Below are 18,139 nucleotides of genomic sequence, written 5' to 3'. Positions count from 1 at the left end.
CTGCCTTTTATTGACAGATTAAGAAAGGATTTTTGTATCATGCTTGTATAGAGTATGAATGCTATTTTCTTGAAAGGTTTTGGACAACTTTATGAATATCTTAAGTTTCCACTAAGTTGTTGGAGCGGACTTCGTCTTTAATGTTGACAGTATTAAAAGCTGACGTCAAGGCAAAACAGTCAGATATTTCAATTTCATGTCAGTCAGATTTGTGTGAGCCTCAGCATTCTGGCTAGAGTGGATCTTACCTAGTGTAGTATTTCATGTATTTCTATGCTCCTTCAAACAGATTTAAGCAGAGCAATAAATGTTTAATGAGAAAAGCTGCTTGACTTTGTTCCTGTCTCTCGGGTACTTTCCTAGCCATAACAAAGCAGCTTGCGCAATCTTAACGTTCTCTCCGTCTTTAGATTTTATTCTACCGTAGATATTTTTAAAGTATATAAATGGCTTCTATATTCCCCTATATCTGTCCTGTTGAAGTGTTAAATTCTTTTCTTCGTTATAGATTCTGTCGCCTTCTCAGCCAGGGTGAAGAGACTTTCTGGCACATCATGCCTCTTCTTCCTTTTTTCCAGTCCCACATAACTTCATGTGTTCAGTTTAGTTTAAGATGTTCTAAGCATTAAGCCAGAGAATCCATATTTTTAAAAAGACATACTGAAAATTAATGTTATTTTAGTTAGCAAGTATCTGCTTTTAGAATATTTGTCTTTGAGTGTCTAGTGCCTGGTATTCTCATTGTTTTTGACATGACATACTTACACTGAACTTGGTTTTAACTTTGTTCATCATTTATGTGGAGGTGAGACAATTTGGAGGTAGTAAGAATGGCATGCTAGCATATATCTGGGCTCAAATAGGATAATTGAGCATATAAAGAGAAACAAGTAACATTTCTTTTAAATTTGCATCATATTTAATTGGGATATTTTTTTCACCTGTAACAGTGACAAGTTTATATACATATATATTTCATATGTGTGTGTGCTTATTATAGACGTATATTTATGTACTTTATATAACTATAATACCCACAAATATTTTTCCTATAGATAAAATCATTTGCCTCAGATCTTGTAAAGGTACTTTTTTATTCCATACTTAGATAACTTTAGTAAACTAAAGACTACAAAGAACACCTCCATTGAAAATAATTCTTTTAGTGTATTTGTTTTATGCTTATCCCCATGCAAAACATTGTTTTCATTACATCTAGATTGTCTACATTTTAATTTTATAAAAATTACTTAAGGTATTTTCTTTCCTACATACATTTCTGTTTCTATAGAATATACTTTTAGTACATAAGGATTCATCTTCTCAGCATAGTTTTTGCATAACCAGTCTCTAAATGTTGGATAATTGGTTTTTTTCTGGTATTCCTGTATTTTGGATAATGTAGCTAATAAATATTTATTCTCTAAAGTGGGATTTCTTGGTGAGAAGTGATAAATACTAGACTTTTGTAACACCATCTCCTCTTTTTTCCTCTCAGTTACCTCATCACTGACAATTTCATTTGACCAATGCACTCAGGGGAGTTGTCCATCAGGAATGTGGTCAAGAAAAATTATTTTACCCCAAACACTCAGGGAATAGGCTATCAGGAATGTGGTCAAGAAAAATTACTTTACTTCAAATCTGTGCTTAAGCTATTTGTCTCCATATCAAAACAAAACAAAAAAAAATAATTGAGCATTCATTAATAGAAAGAACATCAATATGGCCAAATTATGAATTAGTTTCAGATTGTTGATAATGTTCTATACTGTATTTTTTATGTAAACTAAGGTATTTACTTATCTTGTCTAGGAAAATTCATCTTCCTAAATCATCTCATAGAGGGGTTCTAAGTCACAATAATTTAACATTCCCATTTCATTGCTGAGGCTCAGCAGTATTTTGAGAACATCTTATAAATCACCATCAGAAGTATATAGCTCCACATTGGTATAAACACAAGATTCTTAAACTTATATTGCAAAAACAGAAGAGGAAGAACCAATTGTTTGTGTTACATGCTTCAGGAAAATTACAATTAGAAACACTAAATAGTAATCAAGAATGCCAATGGAATTCTAAACCCTACCAAAATTACAACGGGAATATGACATACCTGTTGATAAATAGTTGGATTGTAGGGACATATTCAAAACTTTTAAAACACCCCAGCTCATTTAAAATATTTTGTCGTGCCATTAAAAACAGTCAAGCCAGGGGCGCCTGGGTGGCACAGTCGGTTAACCGTTCGACTTCAGCCAGGTCATGATCTCACGGTCCGTGAGTTCGAGCCCCGCGTCAGGCTCTGGGCTGATGGCTCAGAGCCTGGAGCCTGTTTCCGATTCTGTGTCTCCCTCTCTCTCTTCCCCTCCGCCGTTCATGCTCTGTCTCTCTCTGTCCCAAAAATAAATAAACGTTGAAAAAAAAAAAATTAAAAAAAAAAAAAAAAAGTCAAGCCATGGGGCGCCTGGGTGGCTCAGTCGGTTAAGTGGCTGACTTCAGCTCAGCTCGTGATCTCATGGTTCGTGGGTTCCAGGCGATGTTGGGCTCTGTGCTGACAGCTCAGGCCTGGAGCCTGCTTCAGATTCTGTGTCTCCCTCTCTCTCTGCCCCTCACCCACTTGCTCTCTCTCTCTGTCTCTGTCTCTCTCTTTCTCAAAAATAAATAAATATTGAAAAACTTAAAAAAAAAAACAGTCAAGCCACAAGATTTTCAGTCTATATACGAAATGCAAATAATCACAAGAATTACAAACAGGCTAGAGATCAGATGAATAGTAAATAGGAATGAGTAGTATTAAATATAAATAACATAGATAGTATTGCTCCATTATAAGCTCAAGGGAAACTAAAATCCTCATTGGAGATAGTAAATAGCAGTATCTAGAATATCATTACCCAAAATGTGTTCTACAGAGCACTAGTTTCTTTTTTAGACATGTCAGGATAAGTTTGTATCTGTATACATACTAAAAATAAGTTCAGAAAAAGCTACATCTTATATTCTGTCTTAGAAATTCACAATGTACAGAAAAAGAAACTAATTGAATTTTATTTATCCCTGTGTTTTCCATACTTAACTATAACCTCTCTCCTTTTTTCCTAGTGTAACATTTGCTGAGTTACAAATAATGTTTCCCAGAACAAATTTTAGGAAATCTCACTGTAGAGTAAGAGTAACCTAAGCAAAAATGATATTGAAAGTTGGAAAATGCAAAAAAAAGAGAGTACAAGAGAAGAAGATACATGTGGGAAGTAGCATGCATAAATATATCACATATTATTTGTTTTACAGGAGCAACCAATGGCTTTCTTGAGCAGAAAGAGAATTTAACAGGATATAGTAATGCCACAGACTCATAGTGAGGGCTGAAAACAAGTTGGAAGTAAGTCTCAAGTTGCCACAGAGAATCTCTGTGGCTGGATAATCACTCTGGGACATCTTAGAATTAATAAACATGCCCTATTTTTTCTACCTTTGTTAAGACACAAAGGCCCAGGAGAATGACATCAGTTGGCATGTGGCCCCTTAGGGATCTTGGGGAATGAAAGAGAGGATATGACAGAAAAAAATCTTCCATAGGGTTTGAATTCAGTATCCCTTGAAGACTGAGTAAAGATCATTCCTGAAGAGGAAACTGAGGCCCTATTCAAAGAGTGGAAAGAGTAGATATTTTGAAGCCCCCCCCCCCCGCAAAAAAAAAAAAAAAAAAGACACAACGTCACTATGATGAGTAAAGGTGTCACAGGAAATAGAAAAACCACATAGAAACTGATAAATTTAATGATACGCTTGAAAAAACTTTTCCTGATTTGCAAAACTACTTTATTCTGTAAATTAAGAGAGAACATTTAGAACTACCAAGATCAGAGGAAACATTTGACTAGTATGTTTTATGTATGTGAACTAGAAAAACAAAAAAACAACTCCTGGGTGCTAAAACCATTGAAGAACTAGCTGTCAATGAATAAAGGTCACAAAGACATCTGATCTAACACAGGGGAAACACACATAATGGATCCTTATATTAAATCAGTTTACTCCGCCAAGATACCCTTCATTTCAAAGGTGGCAAAAGTATTGTTACCCAAATTCACCAAAAGAAATCAACCGCTCCATACACCACTACAGAAGATTGCTGAAGGACTTCCTGAGAAGAGAAGTAGCTAATGCCACTAAGTTTAGGAATGTCAAGGGGAAAAACATATAGGAAACTGATAGGATTATGGAGTGGAGAAGAGAGAAATAAGATTGAGAATATGAGTTTAGTGCTAGAAAGATTCACTCTTTTCTCATAATAGGATTCAGACATTTGGGGTACTAGGGTTCTAGCCATTAATTTTGTAGAGTTTGATTAGTGACTAATAATTATAAAAATGTTTAGAAATCCCTTGGAAACTCAGGATGCATTGATGGGGTTCCCTTTCAAACTCAATATCTGCCACCATCTATGAGAATAAAGTCGTCTTCCAGACCATTCACCCGTCTCCTGCCTTATTCTGCAAAGAAATTAAAGTGACTTACAGTAAATGTGCATAATACACACAGAGCTGTTGAAAACAGAGAATGAATTCAGAATATTTTTTAATTAATGTTTTTATTTCCATTCCAGTTAATTAACATACAATGTTATATTAGTTTCAGGTGTACAGTGTAGTAATTCAACACTTCCATACATCACCCAGTGCTCATCATGATAAGTGCTGTTCTTAATTCCTATCATCTATTTCACCCATCCCCCACCCCTCCCCTCTGCTAACTATCATTGTTCTCTATAATTAAGAGTTCTTTTTTGTATCTCTCTCTCTTACCACTTTTTTATAAACACTAAAAATTGGATAATATAAAATAACCCACATGTCACCTTATACATACTAAATTTTCCATAAAATGTAGAACTATCTGGTATAAACAGGAAAAAAAATCCAGCAGAAACACATTAATACCCATCTCCCCAAGTCCTGCCTAAATTGTAAAAATTGGGTTTAGATTTATATCCTCCTCTCTGGATAGTAATTTAATTATGGTCTCTAATAAAGTTGATTTGAATCCAGAAAGCAGAAATATCAATAGAAGGCATAATTGCAAAAAGACACACACAAAAAGGATTGAAAAAAAGTCATAAAACTATAAGATCAAAATATATTAAGCCTATGCAATTAATAAATAACAGATGTGAGCAGTACAGTTTAAAAGGAGACCTGAAATAATGGCATAATGAAATAGAAAAATTAAGTAATTGAATTCTTGAAGAATATTTATTATATGTTACAGACCATAAAATTTTTTTAGTAAGATATATGTGTAATGCCACAGTCAAACTGTAACACTGGGGGGCACCTGGGTGACTCAGTCGGTTAAGTGTCCAACTTCAGCTCAGGTCATGCTCTCATGATTTGAGAGTTCAAGTCCCACGTGGGTCTCCCTGCTGACAGCACAGAGCCTGCTTTGGATCCTCTACCTTCCTCTCTATCCTTCCCCTGCTGGTTCTCTTTCTGTCTCAAAATCAATAAAACTTTTAAAAAATATATAAGATTGAGCATAAATGATACACATATTTAAAATGGTGAAACCGCTTGAAAATTTTTAAATCTCTTAACTGGATCAGGGAATGAATCTATAATATTAAAATAGACTACTCAACAAACAACTAAAGTATAAGCATCCCTTTAAATTCGGTGGAAAGTAACCAAGGTTGTTCTTAGAAAAACACCTCATTTTAAATGTCTATAGAAGAAAAAAAATACTACATGGTTAACTAAGTCTATATTAGTTAGCAGAAAAGAAAGGGAAATAGCAAAAGTAAGAATACTAAATACATTGTAAGATGAGAAAAGGGTTGGATTTCCAAAACTCCTTTTCATCAATATTCTGAGAAAAAGTTTTGGGGGAAGAACTTGGTAACAGAAAGACCCATGTTGGAGGAGGAGGAGTCAGGGAGGCTAACAGGGAAGTGTTGGATTGTTAGATGAGTTAGGGTGCCAGCAGGAGAGCTCTCGTGGGTGTGTGTTTGAGTAGAGCTGCACCCTGAAGTGGTGTGGGATTGGACGGCGATGCAGATAAAGCGGGGAGTCACAACATGAGAGAAGTCGTGTTATCTCTTCAGTGATGCCGGTCGCATTCCTGCCAGGCACTGCACACTGTTCCTTGCCTTGAGACATACCTGAGAATAAAAGCACCTCAAATCCCTGCCCTGTGGATTTTATCTTCTGGCGAGGAAATGTAGCTCTTCTAAACCAAAACAGTGACACTTGAACAGACCTGTAAGAAGAAAGGTTTGTGTTTTTGGTTTGTTAGTTTTGTTTTTGCAATGATAGGATAACAAGGCAGAAAACGGACTTAAGGATATCCACATGACCCGACCATAGCTCCAGCTTCTTAGCCTTTCCGTCAGTCTTGCACTTGCACACCATATAAGGATGTAACCATGCCACACAGCCCTTCCGGCAAACCTCCACTGGTCCTTGTGACTTTGTAAGTTGAGTCTTTTTGATTCCGCCTACAGAGCCTTTAATAATCTGGCCTCAGCTTATCTTTTCTAGTTCTGTTCATTGTGCCCCTCACACACCTTCCTCTGTAACTACAATGTGCTTTTTTTTTTCCTTCCTAAAATACTCCAAGCACATCTGTGCACTTTTTATATCCACACTTGCTATCCCCAGAATGGCTCTCCCACCTCCCCCAGCCTAGATATGGCCCTTCAGTGAGGCCCTCCCTGACCCGACTGCTGGTACCACTTCCACTCCTACAAGGAGGAGTCCAAGACTCCCTTCCTGCATCCACTGCACATGCTGTTACCACTTGTTGTTCCTGGTCCTCTTACTCCTCCACCGTCCCTTTCCCCAGTAGAATCTGTGTAACTCAAAAATAAGGATTAAGTTTCTGCTGTTTTTATATCCCTTTGCTGAACACTGTGTGTCTAGCACTAGAAAATATTTAGTAAATGTTTCTGACTAAACCTTTATCAGGCCTTCTGTGACTTTTATTTTTTTTAAACCCAACAGAAAATTCTTCTAATTTTAAAGCAAAATCTGTGCATTGATAATGTAAATAAGCAAATGGCCTGGAAGATTGAGGCAGTGTGTTGAGACAGAAAGAATATATAACAAGGTGGCTGAAAATATGCACAATCTCTGATCCCCTGTGTAAGCCCCCACAGCTGTACCCCACTCCCCACCTCAACCTCTCCCACTGATCCTGGCAGAACAGCTTGCTTTTTTTTTTTTTAAGTCTGTTTTGTAATTCCTGGTTCTGTGAAGGAGAAAGTTTTGAAAACCAGTGAGCTAGAGACTACATCGAAATTTAATTACTAAGTATCGTTAGTCATTTGTGGTGGACCTTTAAAACAGAATAGACATTAGAACATTTTGTGAAATTGTAAACATAAAGAAGAAATTATAAAAGGTAAATGGGAAAGGAATTGTGCAATGTATACTTGCTTTAGTTTGAGGAAACGATCCAGCTAAAACTTTCTTAGCCATTTAATGGTACACTTATGCTACTTTTCTGAAAAAGAACAATTTTAATCATGTTTACTAAAGGCTATTGATTGTTTCCTTATGTTATTTTGTACTGATGTATTTAACCTTATGCTTCTTAGTTTAGGTTGATATTTACATATACTTTAGGTATTAAATTTACTGTTTAGCATTTATTATTGAATTTTTTACAAAAGAAAGGAATATGATATAGTGAACATCAGTTTTCACTTAAAAAGTTTCAATGTGACATTAGAGTATAGTAATTTCACTTATTTGTTAATTAGATTTCCATGGTTAATGAGTTATAATCATCTCTCATTGAGTATTTTATTATGATTGGAACTTTAATATGTACTTTAAAAGAGCTAGGAGTGGGGCACCTGGGTGGCTCAGTTAAACATCCGACTTCGGCTCAGGTCATGATCTCACAGTCTGTGAGTTAGAGCCCCGTGTCAGGGTCTATGCTGTCAGAGAGAGCCTGGAGCTCTGGAGCCTGCTTGGGATTCTTATCTCCCTCTCTCTCTGCCCCTCCCCCATTCATGCTCTGTCTCTCTCTGTCTTGCAAAAAATGAATAAACGTTAAAAAAATTATAAAACAGCTAGGAGTATATGGAATTGATTATAAACAATATACATTTTAGTTAAATGAAGTGACTACATTTTTTGTCCTAGAATGAATTGCTGAAATCATATATACTCCTTAACTCAGGTTTGCTATATGTGTTTATCTCTGTATAAAAATCTATCCTATGTTTATAGTGGTTTGCAAAAGCACAGAAATTTTATCAGTAAGCACTTTCTCTCTACAATTCCTGAAAGTAGTTCTACAGTTTGCTAATAATTCCAGCTCTAAAACTTATTCATACTAATGTATAAGTGGCAGAAGCTGGTCTGATTTCTCTGATTGTAAACCAAACAAGAAAGGTTGGCACCCAAAGAAAAGGGAAAGTCAGAAAAGTAACTTGTTTCTTTTTTGTGTTTTAAGTAAACTCTACCCCGAAGGAGGGGCTCAAACTCATGACCTCAAGATCGAGGTGCACTCCCTACCATCTGAGCCAGTCAGGCACCCCTAACTTATTTCTTAATGAAATATCTGTATCCCTTTTAGTTTAGGTCAGTACTTTGCACACAGTAAGAAAACTGCAAATTCACATCAGTGAGTGTAGACCCAGGCTCTGATGTAGTGACAGCCTCAAAATCTCAGTGATTTAAGACAGTATGCTCTGTATGTTCCACTGTTCTTCCCATGCTATATGCTGTGCCCATGACTCTGTGTCTCATCATCCACCCCCCCACCCCCCCCCCCCAGAGCCCAGACTGATGGAGCAACTGCCATCTAATCATTTCCATTTGCCAAGATGGGAGTCAGGAAGTTGTGTCTCATCATCCACCCTCCAGAGCCCAGACTGATGGAGCAACTGCCATCTAATCATTTCCATTTGCCAAGATAGGAGTCAGGAAGTTGGAGGGTGGAGTTGGCAAAAGAGAATCTAGAAAATGCACACTGGCTTGTAATGCATCTATTGGAAAGACACCTGTTATTTCAGCCCACATCTCATTGGCCAGAGCAAGTCACATGGCCACTGTAACTTAAAAGGTTGGGGGAGGGGATGCATAGTATCACTGTATCCCCAGGAGGAAAATTTAGTGAACAGTGTTAATGACTGCCACAGTGGCCACTGACTTGAGTTAAAATGTATAGCCTTCCTGACCACCAGGAGTAGCAGAAGACAGGGATTTGTGAGAAGAGAGGAACTTTTCCAAGGATCCCCAAACCATAATCCATCTGTACTGCTAGGAAGAAACTTCCCCCCTGTGGCATCAAGGTAGTAAGTGGAGGGTTGTGCCTTGGGATAGGAATTCTCATCTTCAGGAACTTTTCAAGTAAAAGGCTACCTGTTAGCATTAGTCTACAAAGATCTGCTTCTCCAAGAAGTATCTTCTATTGTAGACCTCTCGCCTAACTTTCCAGATTTTAAAAATAAAGTTGACAAACAGACATAAAGTACTCTATCAAAAAGGAATGTCTGTCACCACTATTGTCGTTGTCTGATGTGAGAGTGAATCGTTGCTTTTTGGCAGCACCCTATTGTGTTGACCAGACGTCGAGGACCTGGTGCTCTTCCTTCAACTGCTTTCTCTTTGACTTAAGTGTTCCCAGGCCAGTCGTTTCTGGTTTTACAAAAGTCTAATAAAAGAGATGAGGTAATATATTGATATTTATGTTGAATCATTTCATAATTCACAATGTCTGTTAAAACCAGTATTCCAAGTCATTTTTACTGTATGAATCACATCAACCCGGATTTCTAGTACCAGGGTGTGTGTGTGTGTGTGTGTGTGTGTGTGTGTGTGTGTGTGTATGTTTGAACAGAAGTTGTATTTTTCCAGGATATCCTTTGTATTCTTTCTCTTTGAAATTGTGGTGTCCTTTAGAAGGGTACCAAGAGGTAGCTGTAGCAAGGAATTTAAAATTTAATAGGGCTAGTAGAAAATTCCTCAGAATTGTAGTAATTTGCCATCTGGTAAGTTCACTTATTTACTGAATCAGCAGATGCATATGGAATACCTGCTTTGAGGCACTGCACTTGGTGCTGCAGAAACAACAAACAAGGGAAAGACAGTCTCTGTTGACAAATATTAATCATTTAGATTTCACAACCCTATAAAATAAGAATAGGTATTGTTTTTATTCTCATTTTATGAAGGAAGAAACAGAGCATAGGCTGTTAAGTAACTTGCTCAAAAGCATGCAAAGTGGCAGAGCTGGGCTTCAAACTCAGACATTCTGGCTACAAGATACCAAGTAACAGCAAGACATTAGGGATCTCAAACATACAAGATAGATGTAGTAGGCTATAGCCTGAACAGATGAGTCATCAACAGCTAAATGACCGTAGAAGGAATAGAAGGGGAAGGGGTTGCCCATAGCATATAATAGGTTGAGAAAAGGAGGCCTTAACATTTAAGCATTAGTGAGAAGGACTAGAGAAGGAGACTGAGATGCGGTGGGCCCAGAAGTAGGAGGAAAACCAGTACAATGTGATTAGCCAAGACAAAATAGTATTTTGAAAAAATAAGTCTTCAGCTGTGTCAAAGGCTGCTGCTAGGGCAAATTGTTACAAGGACTGAAAAGTATCTTTGTTACATAGCAATACAGAGGTCATAGGTGACTTTACTGAGAGTATTTTGATAGAGTAATAGCGTAGAATCGAAATTATCTTTCATTTAAGAGGAGACAGTCTTTAAGAAGGTGGAGGAAGATAGGATTCAGAGGACAGATGACCTTAGGAAGGGGTCCTTCCTCCATTGCAGTCTGAGAGTAGTGGAGAAAACATGTCAGTGACTATGTAGATTTGATGGGCCATCTGATGGCCCCTGTTAACTATACGAAGAAGTAGAAGACAAGGACATCTGCCTAGACTTGAAGAGAGAACGTATGTTGAGTGTATATAATATAGAATTGTCATTCTAGAGACAGTTGACTAGAAACATGGTAGAGTGTCTAGGTTGGTGACCATGAATTCACGATGGCATCAGTCTTCCTAGGTTCCCAGGTATATATTGCTCAGTAGCTCATATACAAGGAGGAGAAGGTAGGTGGTTGGTTTTAGTTGGGTTTTACCAGGCAGAAGTGACAGAGAAAAAGAAATGCATGGGTTCTGTGCTATTGGCAAAAATATTATTGAAATTACAGACTACACTGTCCAAAACGAGTATAAGACAGTATGAAAAAAAGCAGGTGAGTGATGGTTAGAAAATGGACTGGATGAATTGCCCAAAGTTTAGTTACAGTAGAACAGGAGTAGCAGTAATTTACAGGTGACTGAACGGTCTGAAAGTAAAGGCTATATAGTGGGATGGGTGAATAAGGGATTTTAAAAATGAAGGGGTTTTGAGTGATGTCATGATCTAGGATAATATCACGAGACTAAGTGGTTAAGGTAAGGATTTGCCAGAGTCTATCTGCATGCCTGACTATGCAATACATTTTGACTGAAAAAGTATAATGTAAAAATCGGTCTTTAAAAAAAACTGCCAAGCATCAGTGAATTTATTTTTAAATTTGATAAAGTGTAAACACTGTTTACATGATATTCATAAATGTGTATGAAAATATGCACTGAACAAAGGTCACTGTTTAAACAAAAAATGAGGGAAGTATTCACACAGTCTGAAATTTAAATATAAGATTGTTGGACAAATATTCATGACTCTAGAGCCTTAAGAAGTTAGTACAGATGATTAGATTTGGCAGTAGATATGTAAACAACACATATTAGCTAATTACTTGGGTTTAACGCATCTGTATACCTATGCAGAGCTGTTTCTTTTAAGCTACAACTAGATGAAATTTTACCTGTGATAAACACAGTAAATTTGATTGTGTGATGTGAATTTGTTTTGGGTTTTCTTTAAAAATTACATCTTACCGGGGCGCCTGGGTGGCGCAGTCGGCTAAGCGTCCGACTTCAGCCAGGTCACGATCTCGCGGTCCGGGAGTTCGAGCCCCGTGTCAGGCTCTGGGCTGATGGCTCAGAGCCTGGAGCCTGTTTCTGATTCTGTGTCTCCCTCTCTCTCTGCCCCTCCCTCGTTCATGCTCTTTCGCTCTCTGTCCCAAAAATAAAAAATAAACGTTGGAAAAAAAAAATTTTTTAATTACATCTTACCTAGTATATGAAACTATTTTATTTACAAAAATTTGCTTTGGCAAAAATTTTGTGGTTTGGGATTTAAGTATTATCCTAGTCCATTTGGGCTGCTGCAACAGAATACCATAGACACATAGCTTACAAACAACAAACATTTATTTCTCCAAGTTCTGGAGACTCAGAAGTCCAAGGTCAAGGTCCTGGAAGATTTACTGTCTGGTGAGAACCAATTTTCAGGTTCACGGGTAGCTATCTTTTCCATGTGTCCTCACATGGCAAAAGGGATGAAAAAGCTTTTGGGGGTCTCTTTTAGAAGGTCACTAATTCCATTCATGGGGACTCTATCCTCAAGACCTAACCACCTCCCAAGTCCCTACTTCTAAACACCATTACATTGGGTATTAGGACTTCACAAATGAATTTTGGGAGGACACAAACATTCAGTTTGTAGTAGGTGCCTTTTCAATAACTCCTCTGAAGACTTCATTTGTAAAGCTTTCTTGTGTTACCTTTTTATGATATAGGTTTATAGATTATGTATTTTTTTCAGTTTTTTCTTTAAGACATTTTTGAAAATAGTTCATTGGCAAGTCTTAGGGTTAGCCATTGTAGTAACTGAATCCATTTCTACTACATTACAAATTGTTTCTAAGAGAGATCTGCTATATCTGAATATGCTACCATTAATTGTATGCTCGGAAGCAAACAGTTCATCTTATAACTTAACTGAAAATTCTTTTACAATGATGATAAAATAAATGTAAGTCTTGAGGGTAATGTTTATTTTTAACTTAATAATTGATCTTTATTTTAATTTGAGTTTTCCAATTCCTCTAAAGCAGTACAAATAGCGATTGATTCCAGGGTCCTGCAAAATGAGGAAGTCGAAGAGCTTTAATGGTATAGGCATAGAATACAAGAATTTTTTTCATAGCACATTATTCTAAGCACTTTTGTTCTATTTTATTCTTGCCATTAGGTAGAAGTTTAGAGTTAGACCAGATAAGCAGAATAGATTGTCACATTTAAGTTCCATGTGGTTGATGCATTTACTTGTTTAATCTTGTTTTAATAGATTATTTTAAGTTCTTGATATAATAATAGACACTGTTTTTCTAATTTATAAATCACTGTTAATTTTTGTGTTTCAATTCTTATGGCTAACATAGTATATAATTATTAAATAGGGGCTTCTTACTTTAGTCTTCTCTCACAGACTTCCTCTGGTCAGGTAGAAGTACACTTACTACTCAATTTAGACTTAACCACTAATTTTGGAAAACGACTATAGCATTTATGTTGAGCTTCCACTGTCCAATCTTTATGACTATCTAATGCTTTATGACTGGGGTTAGAATAATACTAACTCATTTAACTCTGAAGATTTAGTTGTAGAGGACCTTAAAGCTCTATCATCTTGTCAGGCATGCAACTGTCAACACGTTTAACCACTTATGATTCACACCTTTATTCAGAAAATATTATGGGCCATCTGTGATTACTTTGAGCATCTATTATGTGCCAGTCTATGTTCTTATCTCTGGAAGATTCAGCAAGGAGCAAATTTGACAAACTCCCAGTTTCAGGAAATGTACATGCAATGAAATAGTATGATAAATAAGTTCACAGGATAATTTCAGACAGCAATAAGTGCTGTGAAGAAAATACAAGACAATCGTGTGATAAAATGTGATAGAGGAGTAGGAAGATGAGGTCTACTTTAGGTCGAATTGGAGCCAGGACCAAAATGACACCACTGAGGATTTGGAGAAAAGAACATTCCAGAGGAACTTGGGAGTTGAGTTTATGACAGATTTTTCTCTTAACTTTGGAATGAAGATGAAGAGGAGGAGGATGGTGGTGGTGATGATAATAGTGGTATTAAGATGATTTTTTGAGGGTTTCTTGGGTGTCATAGTCCACACTGGAGAAATTGCATAATCTCCATGTTGCAGATACACTGAAACCTGTGCACCTGATTCCTGATTCACACAGTAGGTGTTAGGGCTGCCCACACAGTATTCCCAAAGCCAGAGATACCAGGGTTAGTACCACAATCTTTTTTCTTCTTTGCTTGCTCATCTTTCCAACTTCTCAACTTCATATAATGAGCTAGCAGCAATCTTCCATAACCTGTGAAATCTTACACTTCCTGAGCAGCAAAAAATAATTGAGGTATGAAAACTAAATTGTGTGATACATGCATAACACTTGTGACATTATAACAGATTTGTACTCAAGTTGTATTTGAAATTATTTATTCACTGCATTCATGTCATTTTCCAAAACAGAGACAAAGTTCTTGAATTTCTTTTCAGATAATTTTTTAGTTGCATTCTTATTTTCCTTCTCCATTTTTTTATTCTTCATTCCCTCACCTTCTTCATCAGTAGAATAAAATGCTTCTCATTGTCCAGTGAATACATGTAGCAAAAACCTTGCAATGTGTCTAACACATCTATGTGATTTTAGCATCAATCTTTCTTTTTATCTGTATCAGATACAGTTCAAAATGTTAATAAAATCTCTGTACATTTAAGTGTGACACTGTAATGATTAAGGTATATATTCAACTTTTTTATAAGTAAGGCACATATTGAAGATGGCAGCAATTGAGAGCACAGAATGATGTAAGTGTACATAATTTAGAAAAGAATAGTATTTTCAATTTTGAATCATATTTTCTGATAAAGAAATATGAAGGAAAAAAGTAGTACCTTATCATTTCAAATGACACTAAAATATTTTGGCTTTATTAACAGACATAAATTGTGAAGGTTTACCAATACAATTGGAATGCTTTTATATAATTAGAGAATTCCAAAAAGGATTTAGAAATAGCTCATAAATCTACCATATGTCAACAGCACTTTAATAAATTCCTCCTGACTATGAATAAAAATTTGAAATCCTGTTGCCTATTTGCTTTTTCTATCATATTCACTCAACAAAGAGAGGTTGGAAAACTCAGATTTATCGTCATACGTCATAAAAGTCACTGCAAAAAATGATTAAAAATATACTTATTAAAGATTTGCAGTGAGGCAGCATTTAATAGAATGTTTTCCCTTAATTATGCTGTTGTCAAAAGACAAGACTCAAAACTGGGACGCCTAATGTTTAACTAAGATTACATCCAGTGACCTGGAATTCTGCCAGGAGTTTTTTCCTAGGGGTCCATACATTGTGGAATTCCAAGGTACCACCCCAAATAATAGAGTTTGATTAGTCTGTAGATAAATGAGCAGTTCTCACACTTCCAAGTAGTGCCAGTCTCATCTCACCAGTGCCTGTTGTTGCATTTTCCATGAGTTTTACTTCAGTGCTTCTCCTCTGTGTTCAGACAGATGCAGAATAATAATTTACACATACTCAAAGTAAAATACCAACACTTCAACTCCTCTGCCCCCTCCCCTTTTTGCCATCAAACTAGCAAAGACTAAAAACTATGTTAATACCCAGTTGGGTGAGAGTAGGGCAAAAGTTCACTCAGGCATTGCTGAAGGGAATGTAATTTGATGTGATTGCTCTGAAAAGCTATTAAGTATATGCATATAAGAAGATCCTTAATAAAGATATTTACTTAGCTTCTGTTATTCTACGTTGGGGAATCTATCCAAAGAAAATAATCCAAAATGTAATCATATTATGCCTAAAGCAGCTAATGAATATATTTTATGTACTCATTATTAGGAGGACACATCTCAAATATCCAACAATAAGAGAATGATGGAACAGATCATGAAATTCCCATACAATGGTTTACTGTGTGACCATTAAAATTTATTCTTATTCATGTATTTAATGGCATGGATAATTATTGATATAATAAAACAAGATACAAAATTTCCTGTATAACGATTTCAGCTATGGAAAATAGAATAATTACATAAGAAACTTCTTAAATATAAATAATATTTCCCTCTACCTTTTTGGGGTTTTTTTTTGGTACTTATCAAAGTTTCAGTGATGAGCTAGTTAGTAATAATCTTATGATCAGAAAAATATTAAAGGAAAATTAAAATAGACTTGGGGAAAAATGATTACCAAACTTTTGTCCCTAGACTTACTCAGGATTCAGTTGTTCTAGCCTCTCTTGAGATTTAAATTTTTTTTTGACTTTTCTTACAAGAATCCAGCCTGTAGAGTCTTGAAAGTCACCTTTTTCCCTTTCTGACATCTGTTTCATAAAGAGAATGACTTTACTCAGTGATAATTGAATTTCCCTCTTTATAGTCAATTTATAGATTTCCATTTCAGATGGTGGTTTATTTAAAACACCATCTTTTCGATGTTAATATTATCCTCAGTTCACATGGAAATAGAGGTGACACAAAGCTTAAGTAAACAGATTGGTCATAAACTCTTGCATCGTCTCAGATCAACTCCTTAGTCTTTGTATTACCAAAATCAGTTTAAAAAGACAAGGGCTAATTATAGTAATGAGATTTTTTTGTTACACACATATACAAAACAACTTGATGTAGGATACAAAATTATTGAGTATTCCATATCTAAAAACATGTGAATGGGAAATCTCTGCATTTTCCATCGTCAACCACTTGAAAGGCAAAAGAGTAGAATTATTTTTGTTAAATGTATAGATTCATTAATAAAGTTTATGTTCATTGCTAACATAGAAAGAAATCTAGGAACACTGAAGCACTGGGTACAATCTGTGTCTTTGTTTTTCTCTACAAGATCTAATTGAAAGAAGGTATTAGGGAGGACATAGCAGAGAGCCTTTCTCCGGTTGTTACAGCAGTAAATATCCCTTAAGAAACTTCAAAAGCAATGCATGCTTATTTGAGGAAGAAGAAAGCAAAAGGCTGTTCAGTAATGAGCCAGGGAAAAAAGAAAACCTTGTCTGAGAGAAAAAGGACGTGACTATAAAGAGGGAAGCATATAATCTACCAGACACTCTGAGGCTTCTCAAATCAAAATCTAGATTCACTTTATGATGCAAACCCAAGGTAACTAGAAACTGTATTTTTAAAACTTGTACTATTTTGCTTTATCTTTTTTTTTTAATCCAAAACAATTATGACTATATGACTGTGATACAAATTGATAGAGCTTAGGGGCGCCTGGGTGGCGCAGTCGGTTAAGCGTCCGACTTCAGCCAGGTCACGATCTTGCAGTCCGTGAGTTCGAGCCCCGCGTCGGGCTCTGGGCTGATGGCTCAGAGCCTGGAGCCTGTTTCCGATTCTGTGTCTCCCTCTCTCTCTGCCCCTCGCCCGTTCATGCTCTGTCTCTCTTTGTCCCAAAAATAAATAAATGTTGAAAAAAAAAAAAAAACCAAATTGATAGAGCTTAGTTATGGGTGTTCAGGTACTGGAAATTTCTATATTTATGAAATATAATTTTTAAAAATGTTTGAGGGCATATCTACAGATGCAATAAAAAGCCAACAATGTCTTTTTTCACTTCATTTTCTCCTCGCCTGAAAACTCTGCCTTGCCTTCGAGCTATGAGATATTTACTTGTCTGAGATCCTGTAATGGAAATAGATTTTTGTGTAGTGATCCTGAGCCTCTCATGACTTAAAATTGTATTTCTGAGGGAAATCGCCAGATTTTGAGCCTATAGATAAACAATTTGTAAATGGGCTACTTGACATATTCATTGTATTGGAGTTGTCCACCTAATAAACTTAAGAAGTAGCTCTTAGGGAGTGGAAAGAAGATTGTTTTTAGAATCTGGGATCCTGTTTCGATGTTGACTTTACCTTGAGCAAGCCCTTTCATCACTTTCAGATTTTTTCATTGATTTAAAATAAATGTGGAATAAATGTCTTCAAAGTATCATCTAAATCCAGTGTTCTAGAACAACGATACACTGCTTTTCAAGTTTACAGAATGTTGTAAACTGGAGGAGGGGTGTGGTGGGAGAAATTTTCTTCCTATAACTCAGATCTTCCTAACTCATTTTCGGGTGTAAACACACTGACTGCTTCTGGTGTAATGTGGATTTATGCTTCTTGCTGTACAATGCTTAGGCAGT

General features: G+C 36.3%; 1 protein-coding gene across 1 annotated transcript in view; it reads left to right on the top strand.

Annotated features, from left to right (window-relative positions):
• The window catches only part of MAN1A1 (mannosidase alpha class 1A member 1), a 164,393-nt gene that overhangs the window by 58,600 nt on the left and 87,654 nt on the right, over positions 1-18,139 (top strand). The gene's annotated exons all lie outside the window — the stretch shown is intronic.

Source organism: Prionailurus bengalensis, chromosome B2 (assembly GCF_016509475.1).
Source record: "Prionailurus bengalensis isolate Pbe53 chromosome B2, Fcat_Pben_1.1_paternal_pri, whole genome shotgun sequence".
NCBI classification, from domain to species: Eukaryota; Metazoa; Chordata; class Mammalia; order Carnivora; family Felidae; genus Prionailurus; species Prionailurus bengalensis.
This window is presented reverse-complemented; position numbering and strand designations above follow the sequence as displayed.